Here is a 24,967-nt window from a genome sequence, read left to right as displayed (position 1 = left end):
CCCAGGCTGGAGTGTAGTGGCGCCATCTAGACTCACTGCAACCTCCGCCTCCCAGGTTCAAGCGATTCTCCGGCCTCAGCCTCCCAATAGTTGAGATTACAGGTGCCCGCCACCATGCCTCGCTAATTTTTGTGTTATTAGTAGAGTTGGGGTTTCACTATGTTGTCAGGCTGGTCTCAAACACCTGACCTCAAGCAATCCACCCCCCTGGGCCTCCCAAAGTGCTGGGATTACAAGCGTGAGCCACCATGCCCAGCAATACTGACATTTTTGAAGAGTCCAGGTCAGTTATCTTGTAAAATATCATATAATCTCGATTTGTCTAATTGTTTTCTCAATATTAAACATTTCTGGCAAGAAAACTATCTAGATGATACATCCCATTATGTCATATCTCATTACTGGTCATGTGAAGTTAGGTCACTTGATTAAGGAGGTGTTTGCCATATTTCTTTTTCTTTTTCTTATTAGTATTATTTTGAGACAGGGTCTCACTGTGTTGCTGTAGCTGGAGTGCAGTAGTACAGTCATAGCTCACTGTAACCTGGAACTCCTGGGCTCAAGTGATCTTCCCACCTCAGCCTGCTGAGTAGCTAGGACTATAGAGGTGTGTACAACCATGCCCAGTTAATTTTTTTTTTTTTAATATTGTTTTGTAGAGATGGGTCTTGCTGTTGCCCAGGCTGGTCTTGAACTCCTAGCCTCAAGCAATTATCCTTCCTACGCCTCCCAAAGTGGTGGGATTAACAGGCATGAGCCACCTCGCCTCGTCCATTTTCCTATTGTAGAGGACCTTTTCCCTTTATAATTAATACTTTGAGACTGTTAGACTAATCTGTTGCATAACAAAGTTTCACCTGATAGTTTTAGCATACGTTTATCATCCTTGCCTGAATTAATCACCATAGTGGGAGTTGTAAAATAGTAATTTTCTAATTCTAAGATTCATTTGGCTTTCATGAGCTGGCAATTGTTTCTAGAAATACATTATGGATTCATTGATTTTTTTTTTTTTTTTTTTTGAGACGGAGTCTCGCTCTGCCGCCCAGGTTGGAGTGCAGTGGCTGGATCTCAGCTCACTGCAAGCTCCGCCTCCCAGGTTTACGCCATTCTCCTGCCTCAGCCTCCCGAGTAGCTGGGACTACAGGCGCCCGCCACCTTGCCTGGCTAGTTTTTTGTATTTTTTAGTAGAGACAGGGTTTCACCAGGTTAGCCAGGTTGGTCTTGATCTCCTGACGTCGTGATCCGCTCATCTCGGCTTCCCAAAGTGCAGGGATTACAGGCTTGAGCCACCGCGCCCCGCCTGATTTATTTTTATTAAATGTGTTATAATTCACTGCCATCATTCTTCTTTTGAATGCTTAAAATTTTCCAAATCATCTTGTCAGGCAGGGTTCCTTTAGGCTGGCTCCCATATATATCATTTACCTTCCCAGTTGCTGAGCACGTGACTGCTTTGGCACGTTGTACTTCTGGGGGTCATTTTTTTCATGGAGCCCTGTTTTTTTAGTAAAATATGGTATTTTGAAACTAGAATCTGGGTGGCACACTGATACCTCCAAAGCAAAGCTACCATCACAGGATTCTTCCTCACCTTATTTCAGTGTTTGTGAAATAGTGAAATACATACTTGAAAGATCATCTCCCACAGCAAGAATCTGGTTCCCACATGGACATATGGTGGGGACCACCACACACTTGGGCCTGCTAGAGTGGGGAGTGGAGAGAGGAAAAGCATCAGGAAGAACAGCTAATGGATGCTGGGCTTAATACCTAGGTGATGGGATGATCTATACAGCAAACCACCCTGGCACTTGTTTCCCTGTGTAACAAACCTCCACATCCTGCACATGTACCCCTGAACTTAAAAGTTGAAGAAAATAAAAGGGCAGGAAGCAACATTAATAGCAAATTAGAGATCAACTTAAAGGATCAGGAAGGGTCCCAGCAGGAAGCCGACTCCAACTCTTGTGACTGAATGTAGAATTTCATTGAAGAAATTAACAACAAAAAAGAACCTGGTCCCAATGACATTAGTATATTGATTCAAACTACAATACATATTAAGTAGTTTCAGAGTTACTACACTGATAGCATTGCCAACAATTAACCATGTAAATAAAGCCTAACATTTTTCCATATTTTTTGTCCCTTGACTATATTCCACTAAGCTTGTATAGTCTGAGTACTCTGCTAAAAAGTTATCTGAACTCTTTCCTTGTATCTATGTAATCAATTTGATATAGTGTTTTGATTATTAGTTTCTCTTTGTACATTCAATGACAGGATTTCCTTTGTTTCATTATTTTTATTTCATTTTAATTTTACATAATTGAATATATATTTACATGGTTCAAAATCAAAACTATATAAAAAAGGTATGCTCAGAAAAGTCTCATTTCCATACTTATTTCCTCCACCAATATCTACCCATCCCCTATCATTTATTTCTCGTTTATGGTTCCCGTGCATCTTTCTACAAAAATAAGTGTGTGTGTGTGTGTGTGTGTGTGTGTGTGTGTGTACATGTGTGGTTATTTCCCTTTCCATCTTAAATACAAGGTAGCACATTAGATATACTTTTTGTGACTCTTTATTGCCCCTTAAAACATCCTAGAAAGCACTTCATCTTTGTTAACAGCTATCTTCCTTTTTAATTTTTCAAAAATTGTTTTTATGGCTGTATTATGTAGATATACTATAGTTTATTCAGCCAGAGTTCTATGAGTGGACATATAGGTTTCCAAATTTGTTCTATCTGCAAATATTGTAGCAATGAACAACCTTCTGTACATATTCTTAGTTATTTTGTGAGGGTGTTTCCTCTGGAATAATTACTAGAAGTGGGACCATTAGGTCAAAGGGTGAATGCTTATATAATTTTGTTAGATATTGCCAATTTTTCTTTCATAGGGACTGCTGATCACCATTTTTGAATGGCGGTTTGACTGGTATTGAATTCTAAGTTGAAGATAATACTCTCTTGTGTTTTCAGTTCTATTGCTGATGAGAAATCTGTTTCTTAGAGGTATGGCAGAAACTTATTCTCCATTTTATCTTCCCTTCTTTTTCCCAGGCACGTGGCTGACCTCTATTTCCCAGGCTCCCCAGCAATTAGGTATGGCCGGTGGGGCGTGCGCAGACACGAGGGAGACCATTTCTGGCCTAGCTTATTCCCCACCACCCACTTCCTGTGGGAAAGCAGAGCAATTCTGAAACCCATGTGGGTGCCGTCAGCTGGGTCCCTGAGGGGACAGCCACCTAGTGGCCTGAAATACCCACCCAGGCCTGCTACACAAGAGAAGTAAGTTCATATTGGATTTGACCCATTGCATTTTTTATCTTTTTAAAGCATTTTAGCCCATTTTACTTAATACAAAACTGTTCTAACTGGTTCTTTTTCCTATCCCTCTCCCTTACTTCTACTTCATAATTTTTATCTACTGCAAGACTTCATTCATCTTAAGAATTCTAAACATACTTATTTTATTGTCATTTCCAGGAATTCCAACTGCTAATTTCACTTTTAGTAAATTCGTGTCTTGCTTGAACTAATTTTCAACTCTACATCTATGTCTTCATGTATTTTAAACTTTTGCTTTGCAAGCTTACTTTGAGTAGGAGTTTTCGATTGCTGTATCTTTCCCCACTCTCTCTCTTCCCAGACAGCTTTCAGTCCCTCCACCTGGCCTCTCAGGACTTCTTCCAAACCAGGTCTCAAAATGCCACTTGGTGTTCCTGCTCAGTTGTGGTATCAGCGACACTGCGGATCCAGGCCCTGGGCCAAGAAAGCAGCATGGCTCAGCTTCTGGTTCTGAAGCTGCGTCTTTGTCTCTGAAACTTCCAGAAGCCCATTCCTTTCAGGTAAACCATCTTTTCCAGCCTTCTTTCTTAGGTTTGGGAGGGAGGGCACTGCGATCTCTGATTTCAGTGTAGCCAGTGTTTCTTAGAGGTATGGGAGAAACTTGGTTATTCTCCCAATTTACATTCCCTGGAGCTTGGCTCCAACTCCTTGGTCTCAGCTCATGTGGATACTTTTACATCCCCATCTTCTCTTTTTTTTAATGTTTTTAGTTTTAAGTTCAGCCTCCACAGAGTCTCAAAAATTGCCAGTGCCAACCATATTTCACCATGGCAGGGTACTGAGAAAAGTTTTCCATTAGGAAGTGTCTCAGATAAACTTCACTGGCTATGAAATGGCCACTGCACAAAGCTATATCCCCTTATTCTAAAAAACCTGAGTTCCTGGTTGCCTCTGCTGGAGAGGCCTGCAGCTTGAGCCTGCTTACCCCTTTGTATTTCAACTTACGTTCTAGGTAACTAGAATGACCATAGCCCAGTTATACTTATTTGGTTACCCTTTTTATATTATAACTACCTTTGCTAGGTGTTTGGAGCCTGAACCTCTGTGCCATCTTGACCAGATGTCTCAACTTAAATAATTGTTTTGCTCTCCTGCAGCTCCTGTATACATTTTGTAAGGTCCTCTTTACACAGTGAATGTACTTAATGCCACACACACATAGTATGCACTCAAGCTAACCATAGTTCTCAGAAGTCTTGGTATTGCCAGTTACGAAATGACTTCACTGTATCATTTGCCTGCTTTCAGTCTCATACAGGTATTAACTAGAGCACTGATGTATGAAATGTGGTATTCTGCATATACCCACATTATAGTTACTGTGATGGTTCAACCACCTTGTGATTCACCACGGCCCATGGGCTTTTTCTGCCAAAAATAGGCACGACGCCAATCATTCTCCAATTGGAACCTCTTCCTTACAAAATTAATTCACCTTCATTTGATTTTATCCAGTATTTTATAAATACTGTACCCCATTAATATAGGTTATTTTGACTTCTGTCTCTAGTATTTCTCACAAACGTACTAATATGCCACCAGTTATGGATTCAAACTGATTAAACAGAACGGTTCCCAGACTGACCTCTCGCACTGGAACCATATCCTTGATAATGTCTCTGTGCCACCTTCTCACCATCTAACTGTGGTATCATGTGAGCTGAGCTGTTTCCCCGGGTTGCTGTTGATTATGTCATTCATAATGAAATCAATAGCATGAGAAAGTGAAGACTATGTCTCGTGCTTCCTCCAGATCCTTAAAATGTTCTTGAAACAAATCAGGTTACACTGACACGATTCATTTTTCTATAAAGCTACCACCAATTTTTACTCAATGCCTTATGTTTGCTTATAAATTAGTATTCTGGTGATGTATATTTTCACATAACCTTCCCTGACAATGTGACTGTATTTTATTGACTGCAAATTCTACACATGTATTCACCTCGTCATCATTTTGATGGAAACAGATAATTAATACAAGTGTAAGGTTTAGAATTAAGGAGAAAGGAGTTGCATACCTTGTACTACTCATCCAGGTACTGAGTTTTAAGAACAATGTCAATAAATAGAAATATATCTAAAAAATCAACAAATATGGGAATGGGATTAATAAGAGCGATAAAGGATTATAAGAACAGAAGTTATTCAGATACTTATGGGCTGACTGCTTAGCAAACATGCTTACAGAAGAGGTTTAAAAATAGTGGGGTTTTTTGTTTTTTTTGTTTTTTTTTTTTTGAGATGGAGTCTCGCTCTGTCACCCAGGCTGGAGTGCAGTGGTGCGATCTCGGCTCACTGCAAGCTCTGCCTCCCGGGTTCACGCCATTCTCCTGCCTCAGCCTCCCTAGTAGCTGGGACTACAGGCGCCCGCCACCACGCCTGGCTAATTTTTTTGTATTTTTTAGGAGAGACGGGGTTTCACCGTGTTAGCCAGGATCGTCTCGATCTCCTGACCTCATGATCCGCCTGCCTCGGCCTCCCAAAGTGCTGGGATTATAGGTGTGAGCCACTGTGCCCGGCCTAAAAAGAGTTTTTAAAAGAACATCTGAACTAGAGATTGCCTCCTGGTTCTCAATGACTATCATGTCCTTTAGCTTGCTTTCTTAAGCAAAATAAAGGGCTTAAGCATACAATGATCTGGAAAGTAGCCATCAGAAATCTGTGCTCAATAGTCCCTGAGACCCCACTCTCCATCCCTGGCTTCTGAATGTGGCTCCTTGTATGACTCAACCACCAGAGAGGTTATGACATTCTTCATGCTTTCTGAAACCATGGTTATTCATCACTGCTGAGAAACTGAACCAGACCAACCACCTAAAGGAGACCCTGTTTTCACCATCACACTGTCAGGGGTAGCCTGCCCAATCAGCCAAGGTCCAGTACTCCTATAAGTCTTTCATAACAGTATCCCAGACCTATGCCAGCTTGCCCCACTACCATTCTACCTGTTTTGTTTCCATTCTCTCGGGATTCAGAAATATAACATACACATTTCCTAAGATTGACTTTATAGCCATACAGTAGAATATTATTGAGTCTTAAAAGGAAATGAAATCCTGGCCGGGCATGGTGGCTCACGCCTGTAATCCCAACACTTTGGGAGGCCAAGGTGGGCAGATCACCTGTGGTCAGGAGTTTGAGACCAGCCTGGCCAACATGGCAAAACCCTGTCTCTACTAAAAATACAAAAAATAGCTGGGCATGGTGGCAGATGCCGGTAATTCCAGCTACTAGGGAGGCTGAGGCAGGAGAATCCCTTGAATTTGGGAGGCAGAGGTTGCAGTGAGCCGAGATCAGACCACTGCATTCCACCCTGGGTGACAGAGCAAGACTTCATCTCAAAAAAAAGAAAAAAAAAAAAAAGAAATTCTGATACATGCTAAAGGTGGATGAATCCCCTAAGACATTATACTAAGTGAATAAGTAGACAGAAAATGATAAATATCATATGATTCCATATATATGAGGTACCCAGAGTAATCAAATTCATAGACAAAAAGTAAATAGTAGCCAGGAGCTAGGAGAAGGGGAGAATGGGGAGTTACTGTTTAATGGGTGCAGGTGTTCAGCACGGGATGAAAAAGTTCTGAAGATGCATAGATAGTAGTATCAGTTGCACAACAATGTGAATGAACTTAATGCCACTGACCTGTACACTTAAAAATGGTAAAGATGGTAAATTTTAGGTATATTTTACCACAGTGATTTGACCTGAGCAGCTCAGTCCTTCTATTCTGCCAGAAGGTGATGATGTTTTCTTAGCTCCTGCTGTCTGCTTCAATGTCAGGCAAAAGCAATTTTGAAGAGACAGTTTTCTGGATACCTCTGGGACCTCAGGGCCTTTGAACTTGTGTCTCAGAAGACCATTCTGCCTGGGATGGTCTTCTTTCTTACACTCACGTAGCTTGCTCCCTCAACCGCCTCAAGTCTCTACTTAAATGAGACTTTTTTTTTTTTTTTTTTTTTTTTTAAGCATGAGACTAATGATGAGAGTTTAAGATAAGTTTGTTAGGCAGGCAGGGCTCTCAAACCAAATAACTCGACACACACACACACACGTTGCTTTTTAGTTTATAAAATATTTTATGGAAATTGCCTGATTCAAACTGTCTAAATCATGTTCTTGAACCTATATTCCATGAACAATGCTAAGATATTCAAGTGTTAAAGCTAAGTAATTTAAAAAAAAAAAAAAAGGGTAACTGTGGTCTTTTCCCTAATTTGAGGTGAGGAGAAAGGGCCAACAGATGACAAATAAATATATTCACATTACCAAATACAGAAAACAAGCATATGGCCATCTTGAGAGATGCAGAAAAATCTTTGGACAAAATTCAACAACCATTCATGATAAAAACCTCTCAGCAAAGTAGGAAACTGATGGTTTCCTCAACCTGATAAGGAACATCTGTGAAAAATCTATAGCTGTGATTATACTTAAGTGTGAAAGACTGACCATTTTGCCCCTAAAATTGGAAACAAGGTAAGGATATCTGCCCTTACCACTTCTACTCAACATTTTAGGACATCCTAGCCCATTCAGTAAGGCAAGAAAATAAAAGAAAGGCATACAGATTAGAAAGGATAAGATAAAACTATTTGTAGATGACATTTATGTATATTGATAATCCTAAGGTACTTACAAAAAATCTACTGGAATTAATAAATGAATTTAGTAAGACCACAGGTCAATTTTTAAAACCACGTTGGTATATATAGCAACAAAACTGAAAAATGAAGGAAAATACATCATTTCCAATAGACTCAAAAACATAAAATAAGAATAAATTTTTATAAATTTATAAATTTTTACAAAATGTCAATGCTAAAAGCTACAAAACACTGCCAAAGAAAACTAAAGACCTTAATAGAGATATGCCATGTTCATGGATAAGAAGATTAATATTATTAACATGTCATCCTCCCCAGATTAGTTGATTCAATGTAGTTCTGATCAAAATCCAGGCCTTTTTCTTTTTTAAAGATATTGACAAGCTGATGCTAAAATGTATATGAAAACACAAAGGGTCAGAATAGTCAAAAACAAAGTTGGACGACTTACACTACCTGATTTCAAGACTTATAAATTACAGAACTCAAGACAATGAGCTTAAGAACAAACAGGTTGACAGAAGAGAGTTCAAACCAGTCCACTTGATTTATAAGAAAGTACCAATGCAATTCAATGCAGGAAAGGAAAGTCGTTTCAAAACATTGTGCTGGACTAACTGGATAACCGTATGAAAAAAAAAAAGGACCTTAACCCCACTTCACATCATTAACACAAATTAACTCAGGCGAGATCACAGGCCTAACTATAAAATGTAAGACTCTACAAGGAAAACAAAGGAGAATATGTTTGCAACCTTGGAGCAAAGAAGTCTCAAACAAAACACAAAAAGCACCAAATATAAAAGAAAAAAAATTGATAAAGTGAAGTCATTAAAATTAGATTCTTCTGTTCATCATAAGAAAATGAAAAGGCAATAACAGACTGGGAGAAAATGCTTACAACACATGTATCTAACAAAAGACTTGTGCCCAGACTACCAGACTACATATATAAAGAGTGCCTACAAATGAATAGCAAAAAGTCAAACTACTCAAACAAAAATGGGCAAAACACTTGAAAAGACATTCCAAAAAGAATATGTACAAATGGTCAATAGCACACAAAAAGGTACTCAACATCATTAGTTATCAGGATAAAGCTAATTAAAATGACAATGACATACAATTTCATCAGAATGACTAAAATCAGAAAGACCAACAATACCAAATATTAGAAAAGATGTAGAGTAACGAGAACTCTCATACACTGCTGTTTGAGGTGTAAAATGGTATATCCCCTTGGAAAATAGTGTGGCATTTCAACATACGCTTATCCTATGATCCAGTACTTCTACTGCTAGATATTTACCTAGGAGTAATTAAAACATGTTGGCCAGGCGTAGAGGCTCACGCCTGTAATCCCAACACTTTGGGAGGCCAAGGTGGGCGGATCACTTGAGGTCAGGAGTTCGAGATCAGCCTGGTCAACATTGTGAAACCATGTCTCTCCCCAAAATACAAAAATTAGCCGAGCATGGTGGCGTGCACCTGTAATCCCAGCTACTTAGGAGGCTGAGGCAGGGGATTCACTGGAGCCTGGGAGGTGGAGGTTGCAGTGAGCCGAGAATGTGCCATTACACTCCAGCCTGGGTGACAGAGTGAGACTCCATCTCAAAAACAAAACAAAACATGTCCACAAGACTTGTATAAGGTTCGGCAAGTATTTATTAGATATGAGATTAAAAACACAAACCATAAAAGAAATCAACAACTTAGGCTTCATCAAAATTTAAAACTTTTTTTTTCTTTAAAAGGCACCATTAGGGAAAACGTCATGGGTTTGGGGAAAATATTTTCAAACTATATATTTGTTTTTCATTTTTTTATTTTTCGAGACAGAGTTTCGCCCTGTCTCCCAAGCTGGAGTGCAGTGGTGCGATCCTGGCTCACTGCAACCTCCACCTCCCGGGTTCTTCTTCTGCCTCAGCCTCCAGAGTAGGCAATTCTTCTGCCTCAGCCTCCAGAGTAGCTGCAATTACAGGCGCATGCCATCACGCCCACCTAATTTTTGTATTTTTAGTAGAGACGGGGTTTCGCCATGTTGGCCAGGCTGATCTTGAACTCCTGACCTCAGGTGATCTGCTGGCCTCGGCCTCCCAAAGTGCTGGGATTACAGGTGTGAGCCACTGCGCCCAGCCCCAAACCATATATTTGATACAGAATTTGCATCTAGATATATATCTTAAAATTCTTGAACCTCAGTAAGAGGGTGGTGAGAAATAACCCAATTTAAAAATGGGGCAGCACTTTGGGAGGCTGAGGCAGACGGATCACGAGGTCAGGAGATCGAGACCATCCTGGCGAACACGGTGAAACCCTGTCTGTACTAAAAATACAAAAAAAAACTAGCTGAGCATGGTGATGGGCGCCTGTAGTCCCAGCTGCTCGGGAGGCTGAGGCAGGAGAATGGCGTGAGTCCAGGAGGCGGAGGTTGCAGTGAGCCGAGGTCGCGCCACTGCACTCCAACCTGGGCGATAGAGCCAGACTCCATCTCAAAAAAAAAAAGGGGCAAAAGGTGTAACTAGACATGTCGTCGAAGATGATATATATCTATAACAATATCAATATAGATCAAATATCCAATAAAAAAGAAGACATACAAGTAACTAATAAGCACATGAAAAGGAACTCAACATCATTAGTCATTAGGGAAATGCAAATTAAAACTGCAATGAGACACCATTATATACCCTTTGGAATATCTATAATAAGAACGAGTAACAATTTCAAATGTCAGCAAGAATGTAGAGAACCCTCAAACACTGTTAGTGGGACTCTAACACTGTACAGCCGCTTTTGGAAAATAGTTTGGCAGTTTCTTAAAAAGTTAAACATAAACTTACCACATGACTCCACAATTATACCCATACAAATCTACTCAAGAGAAATGTAAATAAGGTCTATATTAACACTTGTAGATAGCAACATTACCTCATTCACAGCATCATTATTCATAACAGCCAAGCCCTGGGAACAATTCAAATGTTCATCAACTGCTGAGTGGATAAATAAAATGTAGTATATTTATAAAACTGTATGCTATTCAACAATACAAAGCAGCAAGCTACTGATCCACGCTGCAACACGGATGAACCTCAAAAATGTTGTGCTAAGTGAGAGATGCCTGACACAAAAAACTATATAATCCAAGATTCCTCTAATTTGAAATTTCCCAGACAAGGCAAGAGACAGAAGTTCAATGGTTGTCTGGGGCTAGAGGTGGGAACTGATTGTATACTGGCAGAGAGAAATTTGGGGGTGACAAAAAGTCAAAAACTGGGTTATGGTGATGGCTGCACAAACCTATCAATTACTAAAAACCATAGAATTGTACATAATGAACAGGTTTTATGGCATATAAATTATACCTCAATAAAGCTGTTTTTTAAAAAAGACTTATACAAGAATATTCATAGCAGCTATTTTTTTTAACAATTTTTTTTTTTTTTTTTTTTGAGACAGGGTCTCGCTGTTTCGCCCAGGCTGGAGTGCAGTGGCACGATCTCAGCTTACTGCAACCTCTGCCTCCCAGGTTCACGTAATTCTCATGCCTCAGCCTCCCTAGCAGCTGGGATTACAGGTGCCTGCCATGATACCCAGCTAATAACAATTTTTTTTTTAAGGTACAGAATCTTGCTATGTTGCCCAGGCTGGTCTCGAAATCCTGGACTCAAGTGATCTTCCCACCTTGACTTCCCAAAGTGCTGCTATGACAGGTATGAGCTGCCATGCTCAGCCATGGCAGCTTTATTCACAATAGCCCAAAACTGGAAACAACCCAAGTGATCATCAAAGGAGAATGGCTAAATTAGAGTATATTCAAAGAATGTAATATTAGTTACCAATAAAGAATTACAGAGTCACGCATGTATAAATCTCAAAAGCATTATGTTGAACAAAAGCAGCCACTTTTGTTTGTCTACTATATATCACAATCCATTTATATGAAGTTGAAGAACAGACAATGCTCATTTATGGTGCTGGAAATCAGAACAGCAAGTGCCTCTGGACTGATTGCAAAGTAGCATGAGAGAACTGCCTGAAGCATGAAAATGTTCTGTGTCTTGACAGGAATGTTGTTTACATAGGTGCATACATTTATCAAAACTAAACACTTAAGATCTGTGCATTTTACTGTATGTACCTCGAAAATTTTTAAATACTTAAAAATGCCCCCCAAAAGACATACTACTGGACAAATTCAGCATCAATTAATCACATGAATTTTCAGGAGGTACAGCAGTGTGCGTTTCTGTTGCCCATGTCAAATAGTTAATATAAATGGCTAAGAGTTTGGTACTCATTTTTAAATGTTTTAATTATGTCATGATACAAACAAAAATACATTTAACATATGTAAATAATGCAACAGAATCAAACTCATTGTATATTAATTCACTTATTTACTCCAAAAACTTTTAAGGAGGATGAAAAATGTATTCCAGGCATCAAAGTTCAAATTATGACTTAATCACATATACAATACTGATGTTTCAATTTTTAAAAATTTAATTGTCAACCGGGCACTGTGGCTCACGCCTGTAATCCCAGCACTTTGGGAAGCTGAGGCAGGTGGATTGCCTGAGGTCGGGAGTTCAAGACCAGCCTGACCAATATGGAGAAACCCCACCTCTACTAAAAATACAAAAAAATTAGGTGGGCATGGTGGTGCATGCCTGTAATACCAGCTACTTGGGAGGCTGAGGTAGGAGAATCACTTGAACCTGGCAGGTGAAGGTTATGGTGAGACGAGATCGCGCCATTGTACTCCAGCCTGGGCAACAAGAGCAAAACTCCGTTTCAAAAAAAAAAAAAATTAGCCGAGCATGGAGGCAGGCGCCTGTAATACCAGTTACTCAGGAGGCCAAGGCAGGAGAATCACTTGAACCTGGGAGGTGAAGGTTGTGGTGAGCTGAGATCGCGCCATTGCACTCCAGCCTGGGCTACAAGAGCGAAACTCCATCTCAACAACAACAACAACAACAACCAAAAAGACGAAGAGGAAGAAAATTAGGTGGGTGTGGTGGCAGGCACCTGTAATCCCAGCTACTTGGGAGGCTGAGGCAGGAGAATCACTTAAACCTGAGAGGTGGGAGGTTGCATTGAGCCGAGAACACACCACTGCATTCCAGCCTGGTCAACAAGAGTGAAATTCAGTCTCAAAAAAAAAAAAAAAAAGAAATTGTTTGAGTGTACCTTTCAGAATAAAGTTTACTTAATATCAGGTTCTTGGTCTGCTGGTGAGAGGAAAGAAGTATTAGAGAACCTAACAGTCTCAGACTCATGAAACAAAAACAAGCTTGGCAGCAATCAGGTCCAGCAGGTTCCAGACTCACCGAGTAGTCATTTCAGGCCTCCACCGCCGGCTCCAGCTCCCAAGCCACTGGAAGATGGGTGCCAGGAGGAAAGGCTAAACTTTGTGGACACACCCTGAGGAAGGCTGCTGCCTGGTCCGTGACATCTACTGTGACAGAGGACTCAGGCCAGGAGGAAAGGAGCACCACCACCACGGGCAGCTTGCCCATCCTTCTGTCACTTCCTTTCCATTCCCCTAGGTCCCCCTTAGAGTGACCCTCAGAGTTGGCTCTACACCAGCCCTGGAGGCGTGATGCGAATGAGGCATGACCCTGCTCCCTGGAGTTGTCTACAGACCACACTACCCAGTGTCTGGGAGGGCACAATGTCAGGGCACTTCCTATACTCCTGGGGCATTTAAGGAGGGTTTAAAATGTTCACGCCTTTTGACCCAGTGGCTGCACTCTGGTAATTCATCATCAGAAAATAATCTGGGTTGAAGGAAATAATTACTGCGTAAATTCGGCATACTTGTAATAGCCCACAGTACACCCTCCCCTGTCTCCAAAAGAACCAAAACAACTTAATGTCTAAACATTAGGGAATGAGTCAAATGAATTATGAGACAGTCATAAGATGGACTACCACCTGCAGCCATGAAAGATAAAATTTGTTATTATTGAGAGAAAAACTAGGTAACAGGAAAATGCTGATGGTATTATGTTAAATGACAGATGCAAGATAAAGCTGTGTGTAGCAGGGCTTCTCACAGGGGGATGAGATGGGATCCTGCTGATCCCTGAACCGGTGTTACTGAGGGGAGCCTGCTGTTGTCCTTAGATGGTCTTACGTTAAGGGAGATACGAGGATGCAAACCAGTGGTACATCCCAATATTAGGGAAATAGGAAAAATGTATGGAAACAGGAAAAATGTAGGAAATAGACACAGTGGTACATCCTAATATCAGGGAAATAGGAAAAATTGTATGTATATTCACAGATCAGAGGTAATTAATGCCAGCCCACCGTAACTGGTAAGGTGGTGGCCTCAGGGACTAAGACTTCTGAAATTTGAATATGGATCTTGTTAAAAGACAGATTCTGATTCAATATGTCTGGGGCGAGCCTGAGATTTTGCATTTCTAAGAAGCTCCCAGGTGATGCCATGCTGCCAGCGCACAGGCCACGCCACGGATGGAGCAAGCCTGAAGAGGACACGTATCCTGGAGGGGTAGAACCCGATGACACGAACAGCAACTGGTTGGTGACAATAGAGGTACATGTTTACTTTTTACAAATTTGTATCTTCCACAATACAAATTTGTTGCTTTCATGGTAAGAAAGAAAACTTTCCACGTTGAAAACCTTTGACTCGGTAATTATTTTTACAGGAATCCATCTCAAATAATGTGAAATGGGCTCCAAGGTTTATGTGCATTCAAATTGGAATGATGTACAACATCAAAAAATGAGCAACGACTTAGTTCTCTAATATTTTAAGAGAATGGCTAAAAAAGACTAAAACAGCATGCAGTCATTAAAAATATTTATAAAGACATAGGGGAATACAATGATATTTTTTATTTAAAAAAAATTTTAATAGCTTTAGGTGTACAAGTGGGTTTGTTACATAGATGAACTGTAGAGTGGTAAAGTCTAGGATTTTAGAGTGCTCATCACCCAGATAGTGTACATTGTACCTAATAGGTTGTTTTTCATCCCTCATCCCCTTCCCATCCTCCCCTTCTGAGTCTCCATAGTCCATTATATCACTCTGTATGCCTCTGTGTACCCATAGCTTAGCTTCCACTTACTTATAAGTGAGAACATACGGCATTTCGTTTTCGATTCCTGAGTTACTTCACTTAGAATAATGGCCTTCATGGGCGTGGTAGCTCACGCCTGTAATCCCAGTACTTTGGGAGGCCGAGGCGGATGGATCACCTGAAGTCAGGAGTTCGAGACCAGCCTGGCCAACATGGTGAAACCCTGCTCTACAAAAATTATCTGGACATGATGGCGGGTGCCTGCAATCCCAGTTACTCGTGAGGCTGAGGCAGGAGAATCGCTTGGGAGGTGGAGGTTACAGTGAGCCGACATTGGGCCACTGCATTCCAGCCTGGGTGACTGAGCAAGACTCCATCTCAAAAAAAAAAAAAAAGAATAATGGTCTTCAGTTCCATCCAAGTTGCTGCAAAAGACATTATTTTGTTCTTTTTATAGCCGACTAGTATTCCATGGTGTGTGTGTGTATATATGTGATGTGTGTATATATATATCACATTTTCTTTATCCACTCATTGGTTGATGGACACTTAGGCTGATTCCATATCTTTGCAATTGTGAATTGTGCTATGATAAACATATGCATGCAGGTATCTTTTTGATATCATCATAATGATAAATTGTAATCATAGTATGGCAACTATGTTAAAATTCTAACATAAAATGAATTGTTTATAAAATGTTAAAATTTTTTAAATTTCTAAAAAACCAAAGTAAAACAAAATAGAAAGGAAATATACCCAAATGTCAATGCCTTCAGATCCTTGGATTGCGGGTCATAAAAGACTCCTCCCTTTAAACCTTTCAGAATACAGTAAAGTTGAAGGCAGGCAGGATCAGGAGGCAAGGGCAGCAGTGGAAAGCCGCAGAGGACATGGGAAGAAGAGAAAACCTCGCAGGGGTTGAGCAGGAGAGTGCAGGCTTGGGGCCCATCCACTGAGGATGCGGTGAGGGTGTGGTGGGTATAGACTTCTCACCAGAACACCCGGCTGGAGCGCAGGAGAAGGACGAAGGGTTAGGTGAAGGTAGAATGGACTCTGAAGCTTTGGGTCTGCACCTGGGGCAGGAGGGAGAATCCAAAGCCTACTGCCTGTCTTCTTCCCACCTGTCCCTGCTGGAGGGGACTGGGCAAGGGCTATCAACGGGGGGGACCTCTGCCCTGCTGCTTGGAGGGGAATCACTGGCCCTCCATTCAGCTTCCCTGGACACCATGGATGCCTTCAGCTTCCCAGGAACACCTTAGCTATCAATCTCTAAAGTGCTCCCTCCTCAGAATTACTTATGGGCATAAAGAATCAGAACTCATGTTACCTCTCTGATAAAGTAAAATGAAGGTCCTTCCATGTTCTCATTTCTGGCCTGAACCTGGGTTCACTTCTGTACCTCTCCTGACAGGCAGCCAAAAGGCAATAGAAACAAATGTGAACAAACAGAAACCTGCATTGCTAGTTTAAAGATCAAACCAGATGGTCCTTTTCAGAACTACAAAATATTAAATAAACACTAGTTAACAGCATCTATATTACTTTTCCAAGTTAAAGAGTAAGCCTCTCAATGTATCTGTTCTATGATTTTACTACTAAGGTGCAAGTCAGGCATTGTACTTCACTGTGTCTCTGTCAGGCTTTCATAAAATGTTGTTAGCCCCTCACAACATTCCTATTAGATATGCTTATTCCCAGGTGACAGAAGAGGCACTGGCTGCCCAGAAGACCTAGCCTTAAACCCCTGCCAGGCAGTGGCACAGCTGAGGCTGGGACTCCTGTGTCGCGGCTAACACCAGTCCGCTCTCTCGTAAGGGAGTGGAGTTTGTATCCACGCGAATGCTAGGGGATTCCAGCTCCTTTCCACAGTCAGTCACAGATTAAAAAAGGAGATTTTAATCCCCGAACAACAAAGCCAAAGCCTTGGTTCAAAGCCACAAGCTGTGGCCCAGTTCTCACCAATTCCAAAGCTGCTGCTGCACCAAACACCCTGTTAGCATTTGTCATGGAGAACATTTCCCTATGGCCACGTGGCAACCCAGATGAGCAGCCCATGGCTCACTCCACGAACAGAGGTCAGAGCTCAGATGCATTTCTTCCCTGTGGTCTTTCTTCTAACATTATGTGGGGGAAATTCTCCCCAGTAAAACTGAAAGTAAAGGAAGCAGGGCTCTAACAACAACAACAACAATAATAGCTAACTCACAGTCCATCCTGCTCCATGCCAGGCACTGCTACAAGCACTTGACGTGCCAGTGAATCCTCGCAGCCCTAGGACATAGGTACTGTTATTACTCCTAGCTTACACAGGGGAAACTGAGGGACAAAGAGGTTTTAAAAAAATGAGGTCACACAGGTGGTGGAAGAACCAGAAATGAAACCCAGGGATCTGGCTGAGTCCATACTCAGACTGCTCAGCCTCTCCCTGTTGGCTCTGGCTAATAACCAATTACCCCACTCTTCCTTGACACGGGGGTTCATCATCACCTGAGGGAACACACACCCACAAACCTGATTCCAGAGTTATCCAGAAAGGATCCCCTCAAGCAGCGGGTTCGGCATTCATAAAACTTGTGGGCCTCTGAACTCACTTTTTTTTTCTTTCTCTCTCTTTTTTTTTTTTTTTTTTTTAAGACAGAATCTCGCTCTGTCGCCCAGGCTGGAGTGCAGTGGCATGATCTCAGCTCACTGCAACCTCCGCCTCCCCGTTCAAGCAATTCTTCTGCTTCAGCCTCCCAAGTAGCTGGGACTACAGGTGAGCGCCAACACGCCTGGCTAATTTTTTTTTTTTTTTGTATTTTTAGTAGAGACAGGGTTTCACTGTGTTAGCCAGGATGGTCTACATTTCCTGACCTCATGATCCACCCACCTCAGCCTCCCAAAGTGCTGAGATTACAGGTGTGAGCCACCACGCCCGGTCTGAACTCACTTCTTTTGGCCAAGTTGTTCCACTTGGAGACTTTGTTTATTCTATATCCGTTTACACACACACCTAGACTGACAACTCGAGTGACAAAGGCCCATAACAGCACCTCAGATTTCCTCAAAGCCACCCAACAGGGTTCACTTTTGTGCCATTTCCTCTTTTCGTTCTCCTCCACAGCACACACACAGGGGAAGAAAATGCAGAACTCACGGGAAGGAAACAAAGATCTAAAGAGAAACTTCAACGGTCGTGAAACTCCAGCTATTCACAGAGGCGAGAATGTTTGCCCCATGACCCTTAACCGAAAGTCTGAAGGCAAGGAAATTAAGCCACCCTTGGACTTCTGCCACAGAAACCCCTTGAAGGCTGCACTATGCGGGCGCCTCAGCTCCTCATCCCTGTAGAGCCTTCTGGGGGTGCTGTGTCTAAGCAGCGTGTAGAAGTGGACTTGTCATCAGCAGGAGAGTGTGGGCAGAGAAGGATGGGGGAGGGGGCCCTTTGCAAGTCCTAGGAACCCCTCAGAGTGGCTGGGGTCCAGTTCAAAGCAGCTACAGAGAGCTGACACACAACCTCAGGATCCACATGGGTCCCAGAGTCAGGCTGTTTAAAGGGGAAGGGTTAAAGGGCTTTTTTGTGCCCTATCCTGGCAGGGCACCCACCTGCCTACTCACAAAGACCCAATGGTGTGGGAGTTTGGAGCCATTCCTTTTCCCTACTGAGGCCTGCCCACACCTACTCCATTCTTGTCAAACCGCAAGGGGTAGCAAACAAGTTCCTTGTGAGAAAAATAGACAGCATGGGAGAAAAATGACAACACAACTTGTATTCGTCTGACAGAGAAGCACTGGAACTAAATACAAGACTCTCATTTCCTCAAAGGAGTATGATCTTTCCCATTTTTCTTTTCTTTTCTTTTCTTTTTTTGAGATGGAGTTTCGCTCTTGTTCCCCAGGCTGGAGTGCAATGGCGCAATCTCGGCTCACTGCAACCTCCGCTCCCTGAGTTCAAGTGATTCTCCAGCCTCAGCCTCCCAAGTGGCATATGCCACCACGCCAGGCTAATTTCGTATTTTTAGTAGAGATGGGGTTTCTCCATGTTGGTTAGGCTGGTCTCGAACTCCCGACATCAGGTGATCCCCACACCTCAGCCTCCCAAAGTGTCTTTACCATTTTTTTTTGCAACAAGAGCCTCTCAACCTATATTTTGTTATTCCATTTGGGGTAGAAACACACACATAGAAAGATTTCTTACCATAAAAAAAAAAAAAGTGCAATCTCAGGGCTGGGGACTACTTTAGGGATTGCTGGGGGCTGAGGGGACTGGTATGTACTACACTTCCTTAAAGAGGCAGCTGCTCTAGTATTGCCTTTGGGAATCGTTAGGGCAGAATATTTGAAATTTCCCAATTTTCAACACTGACTCAGTGTTTTTTTTAAGCTCTATGCTGGCCCGACAGAACATGTGTTGGTCAGATGTGACCCATGCCCCCCGCCTGTCACCAGGACAGTAGGGTGTGGTAAGAAGACAGTTTGCCTAGACTACGCAATTCTTGGGCATGTTGCTCTGCTTCCTGCTAAAGGTAGTGTGAAACTGCCAGAAATAATGCAGACTGTCAAATCTGACGGAGCTGAGTTTGCATCTTAGCTCTACTTTTACTAGCTACAAGACCTCAGGCAAAAACTATTAACCTCTAGCCTCAACTTCCATTTGCAAAATGGACTGATAATACCCAACCTAGAGACATTTGTCAGAATTAAAAATGTGTGGGCCGGGCATGGTGGCTCATACCTGTAATCCCAGCACTTTGGGAGACTGAGGTGGGTGGATCACCTGAGGTCAAGACTTCGAGACCAGCCTGGCCAACATGGTGAAACCTCGTCTCTACTAACAATACAAAAATTAGCCAGGCATGGTGGCTGGCACCTGTAATCCCAGCTACCCGGGAGGCTGATGCAGGAGAATTGCTTGAACCCAGGAGGTGGAGGTGGCAGTGAGCCGAGATCACACCATTGCACTCCAGCCTGGGCAACAGAGCGAAAACTCTGTCTCAAAACAAAACAAAAAACAAAAACCTGTGTGAAGACTACCATGAATTCTTTTTTTTTTTTTTTTTAAGAGACAGAGTCTTGCCCTGTTGTCCAGGCTGGCGTGCAATGGTGCAAACATAGCTTATTACAGCCTGGAACTGCTGGGCTCAAGCCGTCCTCCCACCTCAGCCACCACACTGGCCAATTTTATTATTATTATTATTATTTTTTTGTAGAGATGGGGGTCTCACTATGTTGCCCAGGCTGGTCTTGAACTCTTGGCCACAAGCAAACCTTCCTCCCCTCAGCCTCCCAAAGAGCTGGGATTACAGGTGTGAGCCACCACACCCAGCCCATGAACTCTTTTTTTTAGCCAATGAACTCTTGATCAACGTTAAATTTCCTTCCCTATCTCCCTAAAGAAGTGATTTAAAGCAATCTTCTTTAGATTTCTTTTTCGAGGCAATATCTTGCTCTGTCACCCAGGCTGGAGTACAGTGGTGTGATCACAGCTCACTGCAGCCTCGACCTCCCAGACTCACACAATCCTCCCACCTCAGCCTCCTGAGTAACTGGGACTACAGGCGTGTACCACCATACCTGGCTAATTTTTATTTATTTATTTTTATTTTGTGGAGTAAAGGTCTCACTATGTTGCCCAGGCTGACTTCCTTATATTTCAATGTTCCCATCTGTTAAAAACCAAAATTACCCTCTATCACCACTGCTCCGCCTTACAGGATGGGATGAGGTGCTGTACATGAAAGCTAAGTGCTTATGAATCTAGAAGAATATCGTTGACTAGATTGCCAACACCCTTTCCTATCATTTCTAGCCCGACAGGGGAGCAATTTGCTTTTCTAATGCATTTATATCCTTAATAATGAGAATCAGGGCGAAATAGTATCACATTTGTGGTAAGTCCTTAAAACAGCTATTAGCAATCAACTCTCCAGAGTCCAAATCTACCACCCTCCTACAGAGGAGAGTAAACATTAGTTTGGTCACTAAAGGGCCAGGCAAGTTTCTTTTCTCTTTCCATGCTCTTTTAGGGAACTAGAGAGGAAACTGAGGTATAAAATGAAGTTACGTGACAGTTGTACACTTATTTTATTCATACCAAGAAAACAGAGGCACAAACCAAACAATTTCACTTCATTTAAGTACCATGATTAATTCACTGTGGTATTTCCCCCTACTAAAGGGGATTTTTGTTGGTTGTCTCATTATTTTCCCATCACAGCAGTGAAATTAGGACATGCTTCAGCATTCCTCAACTGAATCTTAAAACATCTTTACATCCTTTAGATTAGTGAATCTACAGGAGCAAGGTCTAGGCTGAGGAGATTCACTGAACACTTCAACTTTTAACTGTCCCAGATCTCATCTCTTTGACTTGTTTTATCCTTAAATCCAAAGGCATTACATTCAGTTATACTGAAGCTACTAAAAAATGTGGATTTGCCTTTCGGGAATATACCTCCCCTTCCTCCCTCTATTAACTTCAACAGCTCCCTCTCAGAATCACCGCTTTTCCAAATTACTGACCAAGCATGACAGAATGAGTAGGAATTATAGGCTAAATCTGGAGAAAAAAAATTTAGAGCAAGCCTGATGAAGATATAGCTACTACTCCTTCCTTACCCTCCTACAAGCATGGTTCTTGAAAAAAATGTGTTAAACGCCATGCAGAACTTTTAGGAGTCAGTGCTTTGCTAAATATTTACACGTCATGATCCCTAAAGCAAACAAGGTAACGATGAAACAGGCAACACAACACAGCAACAAGCAGCCCTCCACTCATTTTGTGCTTTGTTTTTATCATGTACACTTTTTATTGATGCATACAGTGCTTCCAGAAGTGTACATAAATCCTAAGTGTAAACAGACATGTGTGTTCACTACTCTGAACTCTGTTTTTTGATGAGCATAACTTGGAAGGGATTTGCGCAATTAGGCAAAACTGCTAACACACTTTATACAATCCGCCCGACTGGAGGCAATCAACCCCCAGGCTTGCTAATGCCCTTTGTATAAAAAAAAGCTGACCTAGCCTCCACCTGCATCAACTTGATCCGCTCAGCTTTGTCACACTCAGCAAACACCCTCTGCCTTCTGAGCAAAATAAATCAGCACCTCCAGTAGGGAGAAAAAAACTTTTTATGACCGAGTCTGGAGAAGCAGCCTTGACACCCAATTTACAAAAAACGAGGGACTGTGGAAGACCTCGCATCTAAACTCAGCTGCAGTGCCAAACCTACCTTATGCAAAAAAGCTCCACAGGTGGTGGTGTTCTGTTTAAAGGAAAATGCCAAACACACACAAATACTGAAATAGTGTAAGGACTTCCATAACCATCATCCAGCTTCAACTATTTTTATTTCTGTTTTACTTTAAGTTCTGGGATACATGTGCTGAACGTGCAGGTTTGTTAATAGGTATACACATATACATGTGCCATGGGGGTTTGCTGCACCTATCAACCTGTCATCTAGGTTTTAAGCCCTACATGCATTAGGTATTTGTCCTAATACTCTCCCTCTCCTTTGCCCCCATCCTCCAACAGGCTGCCCCCGCCGCATGATGTTCCCCTCCCTGTGTCCATGTGTTCTCTCCAGCTTCAACTATTAACAATCCATGAACAATCTCCTCTCATCTTGTTCCCCTCACTTCTCTGCTAGCATCTAAAACTGAATAATTCTGAAGCAAATCCTAAAGTAGTATTTCAACTTCAGTGTGTGTCTCTACAGGGATTTTTAAAACCTTAGTCATGATACCATTACCAAAAGTAACTAAACAGAACTATTATAATTTCCTTGATACTATCAAATAATCAGTAGAAATTTCCTTCATCGTCTCCTTATATATTTATTTATTTATTTATTTATTTATTTATTTATTTATTTTGAGAGGAAGTCTCGCTCTGCCTCCCAGGCTGGAGTGCAGTGGCACGATCTCGGCTTACTGCAGTCTCTGCCTTCGGCGTTGAAGTGATTCTCCTACCTCAGCCTTCCCGAGTAGCTGGGATTATAGGCGCGTGCCACCACACCCTGCTAATTTTTGTATTTTTAGTAGAGAAGGGTTTCACCATGTTGGCCACGCTGGTCTCGAACTCCTGACCTCAGATGATCCACCCACCTCGGCCTCCCAAAGTGCTGGGATTACAGGTGTGAGCCACCGCACTCAGCCATCATCTTCATTTTAAAAAACATTCATCAAATCAGGATCCAACCAACGTCCGCACCTTGTATTGCCACCGAATGTCTCTTAAATCGTTTTGAAATTGCACACAGGTCCTCCTCCCTGTAATTCTCATACCAGCCAGGCTGATTCCCACTGACAATTTCCAAATAACTATAATAACTCTGTTCTGGAGATATCACAAGTAAGTGCCGGTCTTAGAGCTTGTCAAATGTATACATATATGTTTATATTTATATATAAATGCACAAAGTACACACGAAACCATTTCACTCGAAGCAATAACAATACTGAGAGCTAAACACTCGTTCATATGTCTTGCTATGCTTCTCGACGGGGGTTATCTCTGGGATTTAAGCAACACTTCCCCTTACCGGAGACATTTGCGCAAGTGTAGGACGAAGCCGGAGCGGTTCCTCCCAGCCGAACCTGCCTCCGGAGGTCGGGTAAGTGCGTTCGCCTCCGGACTGCAGGGGGCGGCCCTGCCACCACCTCCAGGGCACCTGTGCAGATGAGAAAAGGCGTTTCAGCCGCTGGGTTCTTGGGGATGGACGCAGGTAATCTAGAGGGAATTTTGAGCCAGCCAGGATGGTCATCCAGGAACCTACCGGGACGCAACTGCCTCGAAAAACAAACAGCCGGGCAAGGCCCTGGGGCTTAATCCCAGTGGCCGGCGCGGGCGGGGGCGCAGTCCCCAACGCCCAAGGCCAGGGGAGGGGACGCAAAGTCGGCCCCAATGAATGCGCGCGCGCGCGTGTGTGTGTGTGTGTGTGTGTGTGTGTGTGTGTGTGAGAGAGAGAGAGAGAGACTATTCACCTCTGGGCGCCAGGAAAGAGCGAAGAGTTGCATACACCCACTTCTGTAACCTTGCTGGGTTTGTCATGCTCAAAAAGCATCTCCCCTGGAGAGAGGGTGGCGAGTCTCTGGGTGTGGGACACGCCCATTCCCCGGACCCCATGCCCTCAAACCCACGACGGACCTCAGTTGCTAAGGCTCCTCTGTAATCCCCATCCCGAAGGTGGGAGGCTTGGGCGTCCGCGCCCCACTCCTGGATCTCTTAAGTAGCAGAGAACCCCCAACCCCTGAGTTCCTGCAAAGGAAATTCCTTCCCCTCCCAGACGCGCTGAGCACCCGGCCAGGGAGGCCGGGAGCGGCGCGGGGACAGTTGGCCGCCCGGCGGCTGGGACGCCGGTGGCGAGAGCGCCGGGCGCCTTCCACCCGCGCCCGCACTCACCCGAGGATCGATGGCTGTCGGCTCCGCAAGGTTGAGTGCCCGGCACCTGCGGCGCCCGTGCCCAGGTGACTGCCCGAGGGAGGGGCGAGGGCCCAGCGCGCTGGCCTGGTCCAGCCCCACCCCGCGCGCTCCCGGGAGGGGCGGGGTAGCACAGCCCCGGGACCCCGCGGCGACCCCGCTGTGGCTCAGCCGGCTCCAGGCCAGGAAATGCGGGCGACAGAGCCGGGCAACCTTTGAGCGCGCACGCCCCGTCCGGGCCCGACGAAACAAGGGCCGGAGGGCGCCGCCTGCCGGCTGGACGGAAAGATATCACGGAGACTGCCACCGCCCGCCGGCTAGGAGGGGGCTGGGTTGAGGCTGGCAGAGGGACCCCCCAGGGGTGCGCAGTGCGGGAGCCGCTGGGGGCTTACTGCGACCCCCTTCCTCGTGCCACGTCTTGAGGACCCAGCTCCTGTCCTAGGAGCTCCCCATCTCCCCAGCAGGCAGGGCGAGCGGGGGCCACTGGGTCAAAACTTCTCCTTCCCTTACCTCTGCAAA

General features: G+C 43.3%; 1 protein-coding gene and 1 pseudogene across 3 annotated transcripts in view; both read right to left on the bottom strand.

The window, feature by feature from the left end:
* Positions 1 to 24,967, bottom strand: part of GPR160 (G protein-coupled receptor 160) — a 48,981-nt gene extending 24,014 nt beyond the window's left edge. For 2 of the 3 annotated variants that reach the window (XM_077990172.1, XM_077990171.1), the window contains exons 1-2: positions 24,431 to 24,967; positions 23,571 to 23,699 (exon numbers count right to left, since the gene is read on the bottom strand). The gene's annotated coding sequence lies outside the window, so the exon portion shown is untranslated. 3 annotated transcript variants of the gene reach the window in all.
* Positions 4,087 to 4,215, bottom strand: LOC114676467 (U4 spliceosomal RNA; annotated as a pseudogene).

The sequence above is a fragment of the Macaca mulatta genome, chromosome 2 (assembly GCF_049350105.2).
Source record: "Macaca mulatta isolate MMU2019108-1 chromosome 2, T2T-MMU8v2.0, whole genome shotgun sequence".
Classification (NCBI taxonomy): domain Eukaryota; kingdom Metazoa; phylum Chordata; class Mammalia; order Primates; family Cercopithecidae; genus Macaca; species Macaca mulatta.
This window is presented reverse-complemented; position numbering and strand designations above follow the sequence as displayed.